This window comes from Oxyura jamaicensis, chromosome 2 (assembly GCF_011077185.1).
Source record: "Oxyura jamaicensis isolate SHBP4307 breed ruddy duck chromosome 2, BPBGC_Ojam_1.0, whole genome shotgun sequence".
Taxonomy (NCBI): Eukaryota; Metazoa; Chordata; class Aves; order Anseriformes; family Anatidae; genus Oxyura; species Oxyura jamaicensis.
Genome location: NC_048894.1, coordinates 93,247,739 through 93,269,832, shown reverse-complemented (window position 1 = coordinate 93,269,832; position 22,094 = coordinate 93,247,739). Strand labels below are relative to the sequence as shown.

General features: G+C 35.3%; 1 long non-coding RNA gene across 1 annotated transcript; it reads left to right on the top strand.

The window, feature by feature from the left end:
• Positions 1-318: 318 nt before the first annotated feature.
• Positions 319-21,004, top strand: LOC118163255. The gene is made up of 3 exons (XR_004748948.1): positions 319-330; positions 18,320-18,323; positions 20,876-21,004. It is a non-coding gene; the product is annotated as an uncharacterized LOC118163255 (long non-coding RNA).
• Positions 21,005-22,094: the final 1,090 nt, after the last annotated feature.

Genomic DNA, 22,094 nt, shown 5'->3' with positions numbered 1-22,094 from the left:
TATGCTGAATCTAAGATATCCCTGGAGGGCAAGGCTGGGAAGAGAGAAAGAACTCTGAACATTTCCTGGACAGAAGCTGAATTTTGATCTACCTTCTTTATACCTTTGGAAACATGTTAATTTAAAAAGACTAATGCTTCTGTCTTTGAAATTATGCCACAAGTAGGATGTTATTAAAATACATTTTATTTTAGAGATAAAACCAGCAGCAATAGTTTTCTACTATAGAGACTGAAAGAATTGTGCAGCCTTTAATGAGTAACTTATTTTGTGTAACTTTCAGGTTCATTCACTAAGAGGCAAACTTCACTTCCAAATCCAAAAATTGAAGTACCACTAGAGTGGCAAATGAGAGGTACATGAACTGAGGAACTTAAACTGAAATAAAATTTTGAGACATTATGGTGAGGTTCAGGGGGAAGTGTCTATCTTCTAGAGGGTAGAAACGCCCTGCAGAAGGACCTGGACAGGTTGGATTGGTGTGCAGAGGCCAAGGTGATGAGGTTCAACACATCTAAGTTCCAGGTTCTACACTTTAGTCACATCAACCCCATGCACTGCTACAGGCTTGGAACAGAGGGGCTGGAAAGCAGTGCAGAAGAAAAGGATCTGGGGGTGTTGGTTGACACTTGCCTGAAGATGAGCCAGCAGTGTGCCTAGTTGGCCAAGAAGGCCAGTGGCATCCTGGCTTGTATCAGGAATACTGTAGCCAGCAGGACCAGGGAGGTGATCATTCCCCTGCACTCTGCTCTGGTGAGGCCACACCTGGAGTACTGTGTTCAGTTTTGGGCCCCTCACTACAAGAAGGAAATCAAGGCCCTGGAGCATGTCCAGAGAAGGGCTACAGAGCTGTTGAAGGGCCTGGAACACAAGTCTTATGAGGAATGGCTGAGGGAACTGGGGTTGTTTTTTAATCTGTAGAAGAGGAGGCTCAGGGGAGACCTTATTGCTCTCTCCAACTACCTGAAAGGAAGTTGTGGGGAGCTGGGGATCAACCTCTTCTCACAGGTAGCTAGTGATAGGACTAGAGGGAATGGCCTCAAGTTGCACCAGGGGAGGTTTATGTTGGAAATTAGGAGACATTTCTTCTCAGAAAGAGTAGTCAGGCATTGGATTAGTTTGCCCAGGGAGGTGGTGGTGTCACCCTCCCTGGGGGTGTTTAAGAAAAGGTTGGGTGTGGTACTTAGGGCCATGGCTTAGTGATGTTAGGGGAATGGTTGTACCAGATGATCCTGAAGGTCTTTTCCAACCTTTATGATTCTATGATTCTATGTTTGTTTACTGCATACTCTGTGCAGTGAATCAAATTTACAGGGACAAATACTGGGATGCAGGAACCAGACAAGGGCACGACTGGAAAACCATTACCCAGTGTTGTATTTCTGGACTTATAACACTTTCCAAGCTGCAGGAAAGTAAATATAGAGGTTTTTTTTTTTTTTTTTTTTTTTTTTTAGATGATGTCTGGAGAAGCTCGTTGTGCTTGGTGTAAAATTCAGGTTCTGAAGCACAATATGCTTCAGTTGCACAAGATGACTGTACACTTGTGGGTTAATCAGCCATGTAAAAATGCTTCAGAAAGAAGGAAAGAAGGATCATATTAAACAAACAAACAAACAAACAACTTATTCAAAGACTAGCAGACTAGCAGAACAGTGAGAATATTTAAAATATATTAAAATTAAAGGAATTGTGCAATGAAAAGTTAGTCATACTGAAAAAAAAAATAGAAATGCATTACTTATTTTTTTTTTTTTTTTTTTTCTTGAACTAAGGAGTAGTGAAAGCTTAGTGTCCTGTGTCTTGGGTTTTGGGGTGTGAGTTCCAGTTGAGTGAAACAGAGAAATGTCACAAGGTTCTGCTTACTCCATGGATTTCAATATTCTTAAAACATATTTTAATATATGCTTTAACAGAGTATATAAAAATATTCTTAAAACCTGTGCAACTCATATCCTTTTTTTCCTATTCAGTTAAATGTGATACTGGCCCATATATCTCCCTTGCAAACCAACCAATGAACAAAGTGCACCCTCCTGGTAAAATCCTGGTAAAAACATTAACATCATAAAGAATATTTCTGACACTCAGTTTAGGCTTCTTGTACAGCTCATAATGAATTTCCTCTTCATTTGTAACATAGTTATCCTAAGCACTTGTCAAGAAGAACTTATTTGTCACAGCATAAAACAACATTCTGTCTATATATGAATATCAGTTTCAAATAATTTAGTTTAAAGAGAAATAGCATAAAAGAAATAAAATTCTTTGGATGTTGAATTTATTCTTTGACAAAGTGAATATTGTAAATAGAAAACATGATAATCAATGAACAAATAATAGGTTTGAATTAAGCTCAAAAATTTTGGAAAAAAAAAAAAATAATGTCATGTGGTTAATTGTGACCATCTCTAGAAATATTCCAGGCAAAATGAAAATGCGATATTGGAGATAATTGCCAAGAGTTATACACACACCATTAAGTAATAAAATCGAGAAAATTACATGATTATGGAGTTCTCTGGTTTGTATCACATGCAAAATAATCACTGTTTTTCATAAATATGGTGAAAGAATATATTGTATCACTGGATATTCAATATCATTGAATCTTGAAAGCCCAACCTATGATGAGCATAGGTAAGATTTTGAAGAAAAGATTACTATCACAATATGAAACCAATGGCTAACAGCATTGTATGTGAATTACATGCTCATAAAAAGTGGGGAAACTGCATATAAAAATCAGAGAGAAAAATGTAAGTACAAAACATTAGGTGCAAAATTTATTGGACAAAACATTACTCAGTCTAGTGAAGCCACACCTGAAGTACTGTGTCCAGTTCTGGGCTCCTGAGTACAAGAGGGACATGGACATACTGGAGCAAGTCCAGAAGACAACTACTATGATGATTAGACTTGAGCATCTGACATACAAGGAGAGACTGAGAAAGCTGGATCTGTTTAGCTCGGAGAAGAGAACTCTGAGAGGGGATCTTATTCAATGTATATAGATATCTGAAGGGAAGGTGTCAAGGGGATAGGGTCAGACACTCTTCAGTGGGACTTAGCAACAGGACAAGAAGCAACAGACACAAACTGAAATGCAGGAAGTTTCAGCTGAATATGAGAAAACAATTCTTTACTGTGAGGGTGACAGAGAAGTGGAAAAGTTTGCTCAGAGAGGCTGTGGGTTCCTCACCTCTGGAGATACGCAAAATCTGGCTGGATGTGACCTTGTGCAATGAGCTCTAGGTGACCCTGCTTGGCAGTGGGTTTGGACTAGATGATTTCCAGAGGTCCCTTCCAACCTCAAGTATTCTGAATTTAAAAAAGTGAAAGTTAGGAAAAAAAATTGCAGAAGTTCTCAAAATTTAAATTGTACAGCAACTTTTTTTTTTTTTTTTTTTTTTTTTTTTAACAGCATAAGCAATAGTAAAGTACTCAGAGACAGAAAAATTGTGACAAAACTCTAAGAAACACTTGTATATTAGTAATTAAACTTTGAATGTCTTGAAAAAACCCTGGAAGTAATGATTTAATGAAAAATGATTATTATCACTAGATGTACACAGTTAATTGACCATAACATAACATTTCTTAAATTAATGTGGAAAAATGATTGTATTTACTAAATGTTTAAAATGTACAAAGCCGATCAGTTAAAGATAGAATTCTGGACATTTTGTTAAAGGCAAACAGTATTTCTAATGTTAGCAGTTGTTCTGAAGAGAAAAATGTAATATGTTTTTAACAAATCTTTGTTATCTGTTTCTGAATATATTTACATTTTTTAGTGTTTAAATATATTACTGCATTGGAGAAAACTGGTAAAACCTTTAAATGTTTTTATGGTTTCTTTTGCTTGACATGAGCAATAGTTGTTGTTTTTTATTAAATGAAGTATTTCAACTTCATATAAGATTGGCACTGCACTCAGGAGAAGCTGTAAATCATACTTGTTAAATTTGGAATACTTAGAAAGCTTTTTAAAAATGGTTCTAATCAATTATACTAGTAGAATATTAAAGAAATATTTTGTGGGAACATTACAAATTGGTTTATGCTTTTTCATTTCTTCTTCCTCCTGGAGGTATTTATGTTGAGGAAGGAATCATTATTCACTTTATATCATAAAACTTTTCTTAATAGTTTTGCCTGGGATGTCTTCTGAGCAGCTGCAGAAATGAATCCAGAACGATATATTTTCTGAAGCTTTGGGAGATGTATTGAAGACCATGCCATGTATTGTTCATGTCATATGTGGTAGAGAATGTTCTAAATGACCAGAAACCAACTTTTCAAAAAGCTGTTGTATAGAAGGAAAACTTTAATAAAAAATTGCTGTGTTCTGAAACTTAGGTAGATTAGGGAAATATGAAAAATTGTAAAAATACATTTATCACAAACTGCCACAAATGAAAAGTAAATCATTTACTAGTCAGTTACTGATCCATAACAATGCTAAGTTGTTTTGACATAGCTGAAAAGATTTAGATATATTTAATATATTTTTTTCTACTTCTAGATTGAACTGTAATATTTCCATATTTCCCAGGCTAATTATACAGCCTGAAGTACCCCAATATATTTATTAACCCTAGGAAAATACAAAAAAAATGCTAAATATCTTTAAAGAGGTTTCTCAATATATAGTTTACACCCTTCTTCTATTTTAACTCATGGGTACATCCTACTCCTTCAGAAAAAAAATAATAAACTTTAATGTCTTTTTTTAACAAAACATCAACATACCATTTACATTTGTTTTTAGACCTTCATTACTATGCACTCGTTTTTGGATTTGCTTTTCTATCTTTTGGAAACAGCTGGATCTTAAAGCATTGCTGCTTCATTTCCACCCCTAAACCCTGTCCATCCCTTTCTTCCAGCTTCTCCCACTATAAGCAATTTGTAGAAGGCTTGACGGCTAATTGGAGACAGCTGTAGAGATTTGCCTCCTATGTGACAGTTTACACAGTCACAACCCACTATACAAAAATTCACGGGAAAAATCAAGCAGGAGGTGTGAGTAACCCTTGTAGTCCCCTGTAGAATTTTCTACAATTATCCTCCTTGCTTACTGTTATTTATTTATTTATTTATTTATTCAGTAGAGCAACCGCTGTATTTCTACCACTGAGCTCCTGCCTCTTTTCATATTCACCACATATAGCTCCCAGTCAGCCTGCCATCTTAACCCTCCTCACCATTTTTTTTTTATGCTGTGAAAGGTTTTCCACATTGACGATTTCTCCCCACCCCTCCATCCCCCCTTCACAGCATAACATAGTCTGAGTCTTACATGGTGAAGAAAGTTACACCTGGCTGTAGACCATTTGGCTACTTCTATGTAAAAGCTCTGGTCAGAAATAAGGTTACGCAAGACTCCTTATTTTTGTTTTTGAGGAAGATCTTTTCATGGTGATTTTTTTCATTCTGTCATTGTCTGTCAGTAAATACAACTGTGAGCATATAATACATCTTCTTGGGTCTAAAACCATTATACATATTGTAAAGGATTAAGTATTAAGTGGATGGATTCTTTTGACTCAAGGAAAAAACAAACAAACAAACAAAAACTATGATGTAATATCAGATACAATATCTAAACATCGTAAATTAAGTAAAACAGCTCCTCCTCCTTAAATCTAACAGTAATTATGTTGTTGAAACTAACAATATTAGAAGAAAATGTGAAAAAATTATTTTATTGGTTTGTCAGCTAGGATATTTCCCTTTTGTCAGGGAACACTACTATAGCTTTTCATATTTTCTAAGACTTTTAAAAGTGTGAATAAAGTGGTAAATAAAAATTAAAATACCTGAAATGAGTGTATTTATAATGACAAATAGGTATGGGGGACTGCTGCTCAAGTTTCACATAGACCTGTTAGTAACTGTTGGTTATTCTTAATTTATGTCTTTCAAGTTTTTATTCTGCAGGTGTATTTCTTTGAAGTACACATATCAACTGAGAGCAGAAATACCTGCTAGCAAGAAAATACAAGGCTTCAATGACTGTGGTAAGTGGTGATTATAATGAGGAGCATGAAGAGTAACCATGGGAGATACTTGTAGTTTGTAGGAATAAGTTAAATTCCTTCCACAAGGGTCATAGGAAAATAATCATGGCCCTACAACTTTGACATTAAAGCACCCAAAGAAACTATTAAATCTTCTAGTAAGACTTCACATATATCACAGCCCTTTAAGTTTCATTCAGTAACACCTATAATGAATCCAAAAAATCATTCTTAATGAAAGATGATCTACAAGAAAGACCCAAAGATCTGCATTGAGTGAATCATTCACTACTGGTGTTAATACAAACCAGGAGGCCACCTAGATCCTGAAGTGCATGTAGACACCTGTGAGGGACAGGGAAAGCAAGTGGGTACTTCCTCTGGGGATTCTGTTTTATTCCTCCCACAAGGTTATTCTAGCAATTAATTATCCTCAATGTTAAAGCATTCTGCCAAATTTCTAATTCAAATTTAAATTATTTCTGATTTCAGCTCATAGTCTTTTATTTATTTATTTATTTATTTATTTATATTTTTCCTACAGACAGTGTAAGGCTCCTCCAGTCCTTTGAAATTTTCCTGGTATTCTAAAGTTAGTTGCAAATTAATATAATTGGGCTATCAGTGCAACAGGCTGTCATTAAACAAACAAACAAAATCAAATATATATATATATATACATATATATACATAAAATCTTGTAATCATGTTATTTAGGTTTGATGATTTTAAATATTTATTCCTGCTGGATATTTCTCCATTTACTAATGGACTAGAACGGACATCATTCATGGACAATGCAAATACAAAGCTCTACTTGCTTCCAAGTACAGAAAATAATAGTTATTGAACATTTTGTGTGTGTGTGTGTGTGTTCTGCATCACTACTGATACAATTCCAAGTAAAGGTTAAAGTGGAAATTCACAGACTAAGACTGCTGCTATTGTAGTTCCTGTATTGTTATTACTCAATTGTGCAAACTAGCTACGGTCTAGAAATTCAAGGTACTTTTACAAAGGAGTTATGTGCAAATAGACAACACCAGAAACTAATAATGGGATGGTAGGAAGTGACAAAGCACACATAAATCTGTGTTTGAGTGATCTGTGGCACCTTACTTTACATATCTATGCTGCTATCAACAGCTCTGCAGTTATGCTGTTCCCAGGCATCATCATTTGCTGCTACTGATAACCACACTCTTTGGACATAGATATCATGTCTATGAGATACAACTGAAGCTGGCAAGCACAAACTGTAGTCATGAGAACAGAGAATAAGGTTTCTCTGTATTTACTAACCAGGAATGTGCTGAGGGCTGTTGGCTAGGACAGCTATAGAAAGAAGAGCTTTGAAAATTGCACAAAACCAAGTTAGCTTGTTGGAGCACATAACTTAGACAAAATCTGAAGGTTGGTCAGTAGGTGTGATGTACCACCAGTCACATCATGCTTTTATTGTCAAATCAATTACCTATATTACTGGAATCTGTACTCAAAAGTATTCTGCTACAGAAATTATGAATAATACCAAATATTACAACCATAACAAAAAGCCATAGCAATGTCTAATTTCCCTGACATTCAGAAAAACACACACACACACACACATAGATATAGAATGTCTATATGCAGCTTTCTGTCATCCGGCTACTTTGAAAAGATATCTTTTCTTCCTGCCAACTGGAGTGACACGATCCAGTGAGTAGAATGGGTTAAGAATCCATCACAGTAATTTAATGATGTAAAAAATGCACTATTTTATTATTTTATTTTATTTTATTTTATTTATATTATTTTATTTTAAACTTTTTACATACCTGCACTTACCCATTAACTCATACAGTAACTCATACAGTTTTTCTTTCTTTCTCTCTCTCTCTTTTTTTTTTTCCTTTCATATATGGTGATTACATGTTAAGACAACTTTAGGTCATGGTTTCTTATTGTGTGAATATAGTACCTGCTAAATTGTAAAGTTGTGACATGTTGTAGAGACATTAGCTGTGTTTAAAGCTACTAATGTTACATATTTTGCTGAATGCATCTGTCCACATGCTTCATCAGAACTATTCACCACATAGGATGATGACAAAAAGAGCAAGAGCTGTTAGCTGAGTAAGAACTGAGATTGTGCTGATTCTTAAAAATTAAGCCACAGCAGTTGTTAGTGTGTTATGAGAACCGATAAAAGCAATCAATGATCAGAGCTGATCTCATGTGAGAAATTTTCACCAATGTCAGGATAGCCAGAAAACTAACTGGACAAAGGTAATCTCTTTGCCCTTAGCAAACAAAAGACAGCATAGCAAAGTGTTATTACAATCATAACATCTTCCTGACTCAGCTGAAGAACAAAGTCCTTGTCCATATGATGAAAGATCACATGAAGTTAAAGGGCGGGTTCAGAGAGAAGAAAGGCACATAAGACCTAACGACAACCATCTGTAACATCACTGTTAAAAGGAGGGCAGTACAAGCATACATGGATCATATGTTCAGCTTCTCAAAAATTTTGACACCATCTGACTTGACCAGCTCTGCTTTTCCAGATGTGGGAATTCTAAGCTGTCTCACTGAAGTCATCACAAGTTTCTGTCAACAACAGGAGAGAAGAGCATGAATAGCAAGTCTCTACAAATGGTTTTCTATCAGCCAGAGGATGAAACAAGAATTTAGTATGTATGCAGTATTTCTGGGACAAGTGCAGGAAAAATTTGGAAGAAATTGCTTGGCCTGGTGTTGTTTGATATCTCTAAAGTAACTTCAGATGCACCAATGAAATAACAGATGAATAATGAAGTCAGTAAAAAAAAAAAAAAAAATGCTGGTGGAGAATGTAGTTTACTCCGAAGTGTGATGAGAGTGAAAAAAATTAAATGACTATGCTTGTTGACATCAAAATAGGAGGCAAGCAAAAATCTTCATTAATGATCTAGTTTTTCACAGAGTGAATGAATGCAATTACTAAGAAACATTTTGCCAATGACTTCATCTTTCCTGTATGTTTGTATGTGTTTATATATATACATATGCATATATATATATTTGTGTTTGTGTGTGCATTCCAAAATTTTAATGGCTATTAATAATGGAAAGTTATCTACTGCTGACAGGATGGGATTTCAAATGAAGTTAAAGCTGCAGTTTCCAAAAAACATTCTGCTGTAACATCATGTGAGTAAATTGATTTGCACTATTTTACTCTCACATTCATTTTTTAATTTAATAGAGTATTTAATTAGAGTAATCAAGGATTAATGGCAAGGAGGGACAGCAATTGCATTTAGAGTGAGACATTATGATCACCACCCCACGAGGACATGTTGCATGGTCTCTTCTCCAAGGTCCTCTCTGTTTTTTGGTGAGTATTTAATTTGAAGTAAGGGTTTTCAGTGTTCTCTTCTTAAAGCACCATAAGAGTGCTTTAAGAGTGCATGGGAGTGTGGGGGATTTCTCTGTGGATATCAGCAGGTGTTTCGCCACTCCTTTACGCAACAGATTATGTTCTTGGAAGGGCTGTCTCATGTGGATATCAGGGAAAATAAAACAACTTCCCCACTTTAGGCAAACCACAACCTTTTCACACAAGGTGATGGCAATAAGGTTTGTAGCACAGAGGAAGGGCATGTTACCCATACAGTGTGTGAAGTACAGATGGTAGAGCTGTGAGTTCAAAATCACTCTCATCTGGCCCTCTCATCCTTCACACATGAGTTTGAGGAGATGTCTCTTACCATTTTCTGACTGTGAAACTTTTCCAGTAGTTCAGAGATTTTCTGAGAACACGGAATAACATGAAATACTTCACTCAGCTCTCCTATCTGAAGTGAGTTTTGCCTTTCTAAAATACAACACCTCTTTGTAGTCTTGACATATGGGAGATGAAAAACTAGAGGAGTGGGATGTAATTGAAAGTGCCTGAGGCTTCTATTGAAAAAAATTACAGTATAAATCATAGAAAGGTGGTATTTTAGTTCTATTTTTTTTGTTGTTTTGTTTTGCTTTGCTTTGCTTTAATTGTTGTTGTTTACTGTACTTCATATTGTATTGAATTTTCCGATTTACAATTCTAAGAATTTAGTGTAAAAAAGAGGTTATCTATTAGGAAATGTATACGCAGGAATTAGGAAATGGAAACGCAGGCTATTAATTCATGAGGTATTTAGGTGCGTTCTGTATCAAAATGCTTTTTGCATATAAAAGAAACATGAATAAAATATGAAGTTAAAAAGCTTAGTTGAATAGCATATTTTTTTCTGTTCTCAAATTAAGAACAATTTTCTTCTGGTTACCTTTGAGGACTCATGGGATAGCAAGAATGTCAGTGGTGAAATTTTAAAATTCACAGGAGTTATATTAAAACATTATATTATTTAATTGACTAAACAATAAAAAAAGACAGTACTATGGAGGATAAAATTTGTTTTCTACTTGAGGGACTATAATTTTCCAAGAAAAAGACGTCATATATTTTCCAGCTCTAGTGGTATACTTAACAAGTAAGGCATGAATCCTATGAGACAAAGAAAAAATATTTTAAATTATATTCACTTTTCTCATGTACTATATTTTATACTGGTAAATCCTATTCATCTAGTGATATCACCCAAGGGGGTGGTTGAAACCTGTATTCTCTGCTCTGAATCATCCACAAATATATCTTTGGAAATGGTTGCTGTGAAAGAAGATTTTTATCTGAGACAAAACTTGCATAATTCTATTTACAATGGATGAAATCAGATTCTTTTTTCTTGTGTTTTAGCTAGATTGAAAGAGGATTTCCTTCTTCTCATAAATTTGGGTTTTGAACTTCAGTAGGTGGGTGAATAAAATACGTTTTATGTAATATTTGCCAAACAAGCAAAGAGTCCAAGAAGAACTGTTAGCTTGAAAACCTGGTATTTTTCTTCAATATCCTGTTTTCCTGTGTTATTCAGATGAGATGAGGAAATTAAATAATCATAATGATGATATACATTATTGTTATATTTTTCCTCTGCACCACTGGTTCCACAAATAATGTCAATTTTTATCCTCCAACTGTAAAATCCAAATGTTATTTTTTCATACAGAATACCTCTCCAAACCTTTAACACTTAAAATAAATAAATTATATTTTAATTTGTTTTTATATCCAAAATTATATAATTAAAACTAAGGCTTAATAAGGCTTAATAAGGCTTAAATAACCTTAAGACTGCAAAATGACTTTAGCTCAATAGAAAAATGTAGACTGCCACTGTAGTGTATGTGCCATTTGTCAGTACTCAATATATATAAAATAGCAAATAATAGCAGGAAAAGCCAAAATATTAGAAGTTCAGAATATTAATCTGAACTAATTTGGAGGCTTGTTTGTTGAAGAGTAGCTTAAAGTCAGAGCTAATGTAGGTGGATAGTCTCGGGGGTGGGGGGGGGTGGGGGTCTCATATTTCTCCTTTGAGAAATATATGTCTTTATTGTTTTGGAGGAGGAATTGGACTCAATGATTCTTTCAGGTCCCTTGCAACTCAAGATACTCTATGATTTTAAGATTCTAGCATTTGAGTTCTGTGGTTTGGAACTTTATTGTAGTGGCATGATGTAGGATGTCGTTATGATGTGATGAGCTGGAACAAAGTCCTTGACTTAACAGTTCTTTGTCAACTTCTGAATATATGTTTCAAAATTTCCTGTAGAGTGTGTAAGTCCTGTTCATGCAAGCTCTCCTATCTACACCTGAAATATCAATGTATAATTTTAAGTTTATCTTAAAATTCTAAAAGCTCTAAAATTTATACAAATCTAAATATTTGTTTTTAGGCTAATGCAAAGTTATTTCCATTTCTATTCTATTGTTTCATTTTTTCCTTCCTTCTTTCCTCCCTTCTCTCTTTCTTTTTGTCTTTCCTTTCTTCTTTCCTTCCTTTCTTTTGTTTTAGTTCCTTAGTCTAGTTCTACAGATGGTGAAAAAATGGGAGTATTTTGTCTTTTTAAGGTAATATGGATGAAATGTATTTGCTTTTAGTTGAGCTTCTAAAGATTAGATGTCTGTGTCTGAACTAGCCACTGAAATTTCTTTTCATAGACAGCAGAGAGAAACAAGCAACTTTTAAAGTGAGATTTTAAAGAAAAGTCAGATGAACTAACCTCTGACAAAAAAATCTAAGTGAAATAATTTTAAATTCAACATAAAAACGAAAATATTATTTATATTTTACGTATTAATTTCATTTTTTTTTTCAGAAAGTTTTAAACAAAGATAATAATTTTGATAAAAAATAATGGTCCCAATTGTCCCTCTGCCTTCCAATTTCTTAAAGCACAAACAATTTTGTTTAAATGTGTTTGGTGTAGGCTGGAATAATTACACATGTACTGATTCAAAGCCTTTACTCTAGCTAATGAGTGGGGGTACTGGGAGAGTGGCTATCAGAAACATATCAGCATTCTGAAGATCTCTTAGGTCAAATTTAGGAGTACCACAAAGATGAAACCACACTGAGAAATTACATGTATATTCTTCCCACGAATAATATAGCTGTCAGTTCTCAGCACATAATTAGAGGTCTGAGATACATTTTCCAACATTACTTTCTCCTGTCCTTACAAGATATCATTACCACTTTATGGGAGCATGATATTGTCACAAATCTTAAGTTGTTCATGTACTTCATAAAATAGTTTTGTTGTTGTTGGTTGTTGTTGTTGTTGTTTGCCTGCATGCCTCAAAATACTGACAGCAACAGGTTTGATTAACAAAGCATAGTATTAGGTTTAGCTCTTTCATCAGAAAATAATAAAAACTGTTGTTGGAACCAAGTAACCCACTCCAGGTTTATGCAGGGTTTTAGAGAAGCTACTTCTTGCATAATACTATGCATAACCTAGTTGAAACATTCAATTCTCATAAAACCAGAGCTCCATAACAAAATTTAAGAGAAAAATTACCATTTTTGTCACACTTTTAAGTAAGCTTGAATCTCAAAAACAGAAAGACAAAGTCTCACTATTTTATTTCATCACTTCTTTGATTAAGTAATGCTATCCTTTCAGCATTCGAGCAAATCTTTCCATATTTTTTCACATACCCAGACTTTAATGTGAGAATAAGCATAAGACTTTACAATTAACCATTTGGGTTGATATGCTTTCTTACTGGTAAAGTGAGATTCAAGAAATAGGAAAGGCTTTTAATTATTACTGCCCAGAACAATAGCAAAATTGCTACATTCTTTTATTGTTCATAAAGAAACTCAGGAATTACAGTAGATGGAAAATAGCTAGGAAAATCCAGGGGTGCTGGATACAAATGTTCACTCCAAAGTCTTTGTAATATATCCAAAACCCATTCCCCAAAGACCCAGGTTTATTCTGAGCTAAATTCATAGCAAGAAAAAAGATCTTAAAGCTTTCTCCATAATAGCCTTGACTCTTCAAGGTTGCCTGCCTGTTGTTGCTCTTTGCAGGGTTTTTGCCTTGGTGTCCTCTCAGAAAACCTTCAGTATTCAATGATACTGCAAGTCAGAATAGACCATCGAGGAGTTTGAGCATTTTCAGATAAAGTAATGGCATAAACTAATGTACACAAATGAAACAAAGAAACATGATCAATGTGTTCTCTCCACTCTGCTTCTACTGAAATACAAAAATAAACATTATTGAAAACAGTAGCCTTAAGTGGGCTGTTGTTGCTTTGCGTGTTACTTATGGCATATTAAATTACTGAAATTATTACAATCTGGCTAAACTTTGTAAAAAACAACACAAGCAGAACTCTTCAGAATATAAGAAGTTCTCTTCCCTCTAATGTGTCCAATATTTGATCTCACCTAACATGCCTCTCAAAAATCTTAAGAAGTTTTACTTGCAAGTAGTCTTTCCCACATGTTACTGGAATCATCCCAAACCTGGGAATTTTCTTTGTTTCGTGAAGTCCCACAACTTGTCTCAGAATGAAAAGGCCATTCATGTATTTTCAAACTTTGTGAACAGCAGAATATTTGTGAATGTAGGTTGGAATGTGTGTTCATATCAAAGTTTTAAACACATTCAAAAATTATAATTTGAGACATAATAAAAATATATTTTCTAATATCAAACTGCAAATTCATTTCTATACTCATGTAAAATTAATATCATTACAACTTGTATTCCATTGTTAGAAGAGGATCATTCTGATCACTGCTTGGTTTGGTGTCATCCAGTCATGTTTATTACAGTAGAAGATTTAAAAATACTGCAAGTATTCTATAGCGTTTCCAACTTATTTTAGATTAACCATAAATTCTCTAATTAACATTTCAAGTTTTTATTTATTTCACTGCTTTGAAACCTAAGTTTGATTCCAATTTTTCAGTACAATAAATGAGTACTGGAGACTTTAATCAGAAATTACATTAGCCTTGCATACCTCACTATATTAAAAATTAAACAATATACACTGCTGAAACTGTCAACACAGGTGCAGAGCCTTTGAATTCTACAGTAATTCCTCTTGATGTCATCAGTGTTGCAAGAAGGTGAGTTTCTTACAAACAAAACCTAAATCATAACAAAACACGATTACCTGTTTATAAACTCATATATATTTGTCTCTAGGCAGAATGACATTGCAAAGCACTACAAGTAATGTTAATAAAAGTGACAGTCATATATAGAAATGGCAACTAAACTTTAACAATGTCAAGTCTAGTTAACTCACAGAGAAATGAGGAAGGCTTAGTGGCAACTCTTTTTCTTTCTTAATCATTTTGCCTGTCTTGGTGAAGATTTAATTTGTGTCTCTATGATAATTTTCTTTACTTTATAGAAAATAGTCACAACTTAATTGTGCTGTGCCAGTGGAAGTAAGTGTAAACTTGTAAAATGTAAAAATATTTTTTACCGTGTCAAACTCTCTGTGTAAATGCATATATATTTTTAATGTTTATAGTTACAGTCATCAAATATTCTGAACTCTTTTTTTGTATCTATCTCTGAACAAAATATTTGGAACTACATCCCACCACCTTGCTAAGTCTCTGGACTATCAATGTTTTTTCCTCTTAACTGTGTGGATATCTAACCCACAGATATTGAAGTACACCCTTTTACATAAACACCTTTTTTTCTTTCTCTTATATGTTGTTTCCAGAGAATTGCTGGGGCTAGCACACTTCTCCCTGATTCAGAAGGGTAAGAAAGTAGGATGAGATTATGAAATACAGAACAAAGCAGGAGAAAGGAGAGAAAGCTAAAAAGACTGTAGAAAAAAAGCAGAACAGGACAGAAAAAAAAAAAAAAAAAAAACAATACAATGAAATTAAGATTAACTAAAGGACTAGAAAGAAAAAAGGGGGGCAAGAAATGGATGGAACTGATATTGGCAGCTGACTGAAAAAGTTAAATCTCACACTGTAAAATGCAGATTCTTATTCCAGAGATGGAGATGATATTGCTGTGACAAATGTGCCAAACACAAAAAATATTTCCAGAACTAAAACGTAGATTTAATCTTCAGGAAAAAAAATGCAATGATTATATGGAATTCAATAGAATTAATTAATATTAAAGTTTCTTTTATAATTTTGATATCTTTTTGTTGGCACAAAATAATAAAATAAAACTATTTTATTCACAAAAGCATTGCTACCTGGCAGCACACTACTTCAGTTCTATAGCAATACTCTCTGGTTTATGTTACAAAGTAATTTTGAATTCCAAAGACATTGACATATCTGTAAGAAGTGGATTCTAAAACAGAGTGGTTTTGTTGAATTAAATATGAAAAGGAATAATGCAATCCGTACAGAATTCCTTGTCTTATTTATTTTTATATGAAGTTCAATGCAATTTTCAACTAATACCTGTTTTAGTTATCATTGTTATCAAGTTTTCCATTTTTATTATGTTATGGAATACTCTATTGATGTTTCATGACTCTAAAATATACTTGCAAAACCAGAAGTACTACAGAGGAGTCAGGACAACTGCTCTCAATGGACACATAGTTGGTTTGCACTTGTCATACTTATAGAGTCTTCATAACAGTGTTATCTACTAAGCTAGCTTCTCCTGATGATTTCAGGTTGTCCAGAATGGAGAATCAGAATAAAGTAATTCCAGGCTCTCTGGGTAAGGGAGTAATCAAAATGACTGAAAGCAAATATTCCCCTACCACAGTGTTCACTCCTGGATTCCCTTCTTATTTCCAGTCCAGCTCACTGGATTTCCAACCTCTCACCAATGTTACTGTACCACCTAACTTTTGGTACAATTAGAAAATTCTGAGAATTTTCCATCATACCTCACACTGGCTATGTGTCTGGGTGTGTCTTCTGTTGTAAGTAGGGATCCTGCTCCTTTCAGAGTCCCCAGTATGCTTCATGTTTCTCATTCTGTTTCCCTCCTATTCTCTTTTTTCCTGCTGCATATCCACATTACTTCAAGCAAAACCATACATAGCACATACAAGTAGAAAACTGACTACCAAGAAACTCTATCACAATGATCAGGAAATGTATATAATTAGACCTTCATTCAAGTCTAAGTCCACTAATTGGAAGACCTTTGAATGACTCCAGCGTAGCTTTTGATAAGAAACATCAGGATTCAGGAAGCTGTTATTTATAAACAGTCATTTCGGAACAGTACCTTGAGTGTTGACAGGACTTGTAAGGGTGTGCTTTTTATAAAGAATTTCTCTTTATATTACAGAGCTGAACACTTATTACCTATTTTTAAGGTTCTAAAAAAATCTTTAAATTATAATCTCTATATAGAAACAATCAGCATTTTGTAAAAATAATGTTTAAAGGTGTTTATAAATTTCTGAAAATCTGTTTTAATTTCAGAAACTAACATAAAGAAAAAAAAAAGTTGCAGAAAAAATTAGTGTGTTTGCATATTTTTGTTTAATAGGGTGGGTACATATCACAATCCCTGTAGAAACTACTTAAGAGTCAGTTAGAATGCATTTTACAGATCTGTCAATTAAAATTTTAGCAGCCACAAGTGTGGCTTTTTTTTTTTTTTTTTTTCCTCCCCCACTTCCCACAGAATGGCATTTGATCATTGCCAAATGGGAGAGCAAATAGAAAATTATCTTCATCATCAGTCTGATATCTCCCTTAGTATAAAAAGTGCTCTTTCATTATTCTTAAATTTCCTGTCTTTTGTATATAGTAGTTGCTCCCTAAAGAAACTTAGCAGCATTTTGCACAGTGTGTGTGTTTTTGAGATCTTTACATACTCTTCACTAGATTATTCAGAGTTACAAGATTGTAACAGAACTATCAAAAATCTGGAAAAGAGCTCTGAAGCTCACTGGTTGGCAGTCACTCTCAAGGAAACTATAGTTTTCCATTCATCCAGCGGTATTCCCCTCTGTAGAAGGAAGCTGAAAGACAGTTACCAAATAGCTCTCAAGGATCTTGTCGGGATGGATTGAGGAACTGAGCTTTATGTTCAATAGGGACCATATGCACAGAGCTATTCCAAAAGAAATAAATGTAGAATAGGCAAGAAGTCTTGTAAAGAGTTATGTCATACAAAGGGAGCAAAAAAAAAGTTAGAGAATACAAATATTTTGTGGTTAGTTTCTTGCACATATTGACCATAGGAGATTAATATCATTAATGTTGTAGTCAGACAAACAGTCACAGGTAATGGTTGCGTTTAACATACTTCTGAAATCAGTGAAAAATATAAAATTAACATGATCCTCCTCTTTCAGAGGCAGTCAAGGAAGGAAACTAAACTGTTAATAGACAATTTCAAGACCAAATGAAATGTAAAGATATGCATTTTAATAGTAGTTCAAAATTTTTGTGATCATAATTAGTGGCCTACAAATTAATATCTTGATAAAACATGACATAATAATGGAAATGAGATTATCATGCCAGTTAGAAGCAAATCTATATTCTGCTATTAGACAGACAGAGCTACTCGTTAAGCCTGAGAAAAGAGAGTACACCTATAAATATTTTGCTAATCAGAGTGTGTCCCATATATAAGAGTGGAATAAAACAAAATTGTTGTATACAGAAGGGTCTTAAAGAACAAATAAGCAAACAAACAAACACAAAACCACTCAGAAACAATGCGAAGTGTTACAGCACTTTAATAAAAGGGCATTTAAACTTACTTTGTCCTGATTTCTGTTAAATCTATGTATTTCATAGGAAAAAAAAAAAAAAGAAAGAAAGAAAAGGAAAACAGAAAGAGATCATTGTCCATATCTCTTCTCACTTGTGCTGCATGTGAAAACTTAAGTGCTAAAAAGGCTAAGGTGCTGTTGCTATTGCTTTTCATGCAGTTAGTTGTAGCTCAGTGCTACTTTGTAATCAATATGTTTGCCTTTTCTATTTACACTGCAAGCTCTTTGGGACAAGGAACTACTTTTTGGTTATAATATATTTTTTCTGTAATTATGTACTTTACATAAACCATACCTAAAGAAAACATAATGTGCTATATGGATATATGACCTCATAGACATATAACCTTCATTAATGTATGTAAATATTTGAGGGGAGGGTGTCAAGAAGATGGAACCAATCCGTTTTCGGTTGTGACCAGTGACAGGACGAGAAGCACTGGGCACAAACTGAAGCATAGGAAGTTCCAGCAGAATTTGAGAGGGTACTGTGAGGTTGACATAGCACTGGAACAGGCTGCCCAGAGAGGTTGTGGAGTCTCCTTCTTCTGAAGATATTCAAAACCTGCCTGGATGCCATCCTGAACAGTGCTGTAGGTGATCTTGCTTGGCAGGGGAGTTGGACTAGATGATCTTCAGAGGTCCCTTCCAACCTCAACCTCATTCTGTGACTGTTATTCTGAATAAAGTGTCTCAAAAATATATTAACAGTCTCCTCTATTTCAATAACTTTGTTATCTTTTTATACAGTAGTGTAGTATAAATGATGGCCTTTTAAAAATCTAACTTGTCTTAGAGTGCATATATATGTTTTGAGAAAAATCCCAAGACAGCAAGGACTGCTTCTTCACATCATGTGGACTATTTCATGGATCTTGAAATCAGGCCCTGAAATCAACTGTTTTAGTAATTGAGTTGGAAGAACTTGGCTGTGGTAAAACATAATAAGAGAAATTGGCTGGGAAAACTGATTGATTGGGAGGATAAAGGAACTTTAAAGCCTAAAAGTATGTGAAACATCTATTTATGTGTGTAACATGAAGCAAAGAAATACAGAGTGAGAAAAATTGCACATGTGGAGAGGGGAGAGCAGGATCAGAAAAGAGATGCATGACATGAAGTAGAAGAGCAAAGAAACTTGAGAGTAAATTAGGTAAGTGGTCTGAAGGAGTAAAACTTCTTAGTTGAATAGAGAAGGGGAGAGGAAGAGCTTTGGGAATGAAGGTGTTCCTGGGGCAGCTTGGGAAAAAAAAAAAAAAAAAAGGGTCTGTTTGGAGTGTTTAGATGATCCTAACTGTAATACTATCATGTAATATTGATAGTATGTGTAATGATAAACAAGTATGAGTAATGATAAACTTGAGAAGGGAAGACTAGAATTGGGAAGGGAGGTTTTCTGAGGGGAAACCTGGGTAGTGGGTTCTGATTAGCGAGTTTAGATGACAATATATGTGAACGATTGGTTTGAAAAGCAGAATATATGTGCTATGGAATCTGAAGGAAATTTCATGTGTTTGAGTGTTTACCTGCTTTATAAGGGAGTTGTGGAGATGAGAGTCTGTACTGAGGGAACTGCAATAAAATAATAGCTATATTTTTAAAGGGAGATAGTAAAATATGATGAATTATTGAATTATTCTTTGCGGAACTAAGAGATGCCTCGAGATCAACTCCCCTTGTCCTTATGGCGGACTTCAACTTGCCAGATGTCAACTGGGATTACTACATGGCCAACACAAGCAAGTCCAGGAGGTTTGTAAAGCACCTAGATGATAACTTCTTGGTGCAGGTGCTAAGGGAGCCAACTAGGAAAGGTGCCCTCCTAGGTCTGTTGCTGGAGAACAGAAAGGGTCTTGGGGGGGACGTGGCAACTGGCTGCCATCTTGGTCATAGTGACCATGAAGAGGTTGAGTTTAAATTTTTTGGTGACAGAAGGAAAACTGCCACCAAAACTTCAGGCTGAAGCAGACTTCAGGCTGCTCAGGGAACTAGTTAACAAGGTTCCCTGGGAAACTGCTTTTGAAGGCATTGGCATCCATCAGTGCTGGTGAGTCTTTAAGCACTGCCTCCTAAAAGCACAAGATCAGGCAATTCCAAAATATCAGAAGTCAAGCAGGTGGGGCAGAAGTCCGGCCTGGCTGACCAGGGATCTTCTACTGGAGCTTAGGCAAAAAAAGAAAGTGTATGGCTGCTGGAAGAAGGGTCAGGCAACATGGAAGAAATACAGGGATGATGTTTGTGTTTGTAGGGAGAAAAATCATGTGGCCAAAGCCCAACTAGAGTTGAAGCTGGCCATGTCTGTGAGAGACAATAATAATAATAAAAAAAAATTAGATATGTGAAAAGTAAAAGGAGGACCAAAGAAAACATAGGTCTGCTACTTGATGGGAAGGTTGCCTCACAGACAAGGACAGAGGAAAAGTGGAGATGTTTAATGCCATCTTTGCCTCCATCTTCAATGCTGATGATGGGCTTCAGGACCCAGGGTGCCCTGGGCTGGAGGACCACAACAGTGGGAATGATAAACTCCCAAATGATCCTGAACGTGTGTGGGATTTGCTGCTCCACCTGGATCCATGCAAGTCCATGGATCTAGATGGGATTCATCTCAGAGTACTTGGAGAGCTGGCTGACATCACTGTGGGACCCCTCTCAATTATTTTTCAATGGTCTTTGGAATCCCAATTTTCAAGAAGGGCAAGAAAGAAGACCCTAGCAATTACAGTCAGTCTCACGTCAGTGCCTGGTAAAGTTATGGAGAAGATGATCCTTGAAGTCATTGAAGCACACCTGGGGGACAATGCAGTCATTGGTCCCAGACAACATGAGTTCACAAGGGGTAGGTCCTGTTTAACAAAGTACAAAAAGGATGTAAAACTGTTGGAGAGTGTCCAGAGGAGGGCTACAAAGATGGTGAAGGGCCTAGAGGGGAAGACGTATGAGGAGCAGCTGAGGTCACTGGGCCTGTTTAGCCTGGAAAAGAGGAGGCTGAGGGGAGACCTCATTGCAGTCTACAGCTTCCTCATGAGAGGGAGTGGAGGGGCAGGAGCCGATCTCTTCTCCTTAGTCACCAGTGATAGGACCCATGGAAGTAATGTCAAGCTGAGGCAGGGGAGGTTTTGGCTAGACATCAGGAAGAGGTTCTTCACTGAGAAGGTTGTCACACAGTGGAACAGCTCCCCAGGAAAATAGTCACTGCCCCAAGCCTGTCTCAATTTAAGAAGAGATTGGACTCTGTTCTTCGTCATATGGTCTAAAATTTTGGGCAGACCCGTGTGGTGCCAGGAGTTGGACTCTATGATCCTTATGGGTTCCTTCCAACTTGGGATATTCTATGATTCTATAAAATATGCTTTAAGTTCAGAAGTTTGCCTGGGGATAGACTTGTCTAGACATCCCTCCTCTGTACTAGTTTTGTCTTTTGTTTGTGTGTATGTATGTGTTTATAACAAAATTCCTCCTTCTAGTGCCCTTCATTTTTATTTTTTCTTGTGATGGCACTTAGGACAGATGATTAAGATAAACTCTATATATCATTAGAAACAAATATATCATCTGCTGGTGGGCCTGAGTAATAACTATTTTTGGTTTTCTTCTCCATCTTGTGATGAAAATTTTCCTCTACAACTTTGGAGATATAGTTATATACATTGCCTCAAAATATTTGGACTATTTGAGCTTTTTGTGCTGCTGGACTATGGGAGATCATCTTCATCTGTATAACTCTGTTTTCTGAATTACAGATAGTTAGGAGTCTGAATCTCAGGGAGGGTTTCAAACAACTTTATCTAACATAGTGGTTTTTGGGCAATGGGAAATTCCCAAAGACACTTGTTTAGATAAGTCCTAAGAATGTTCTGCGATGGAGACAAAATTCGAATCATAGGATCATTAAGATTGGAAGAAACCTGTAAGATATCTGGTCCAACCATGACCCTACTACC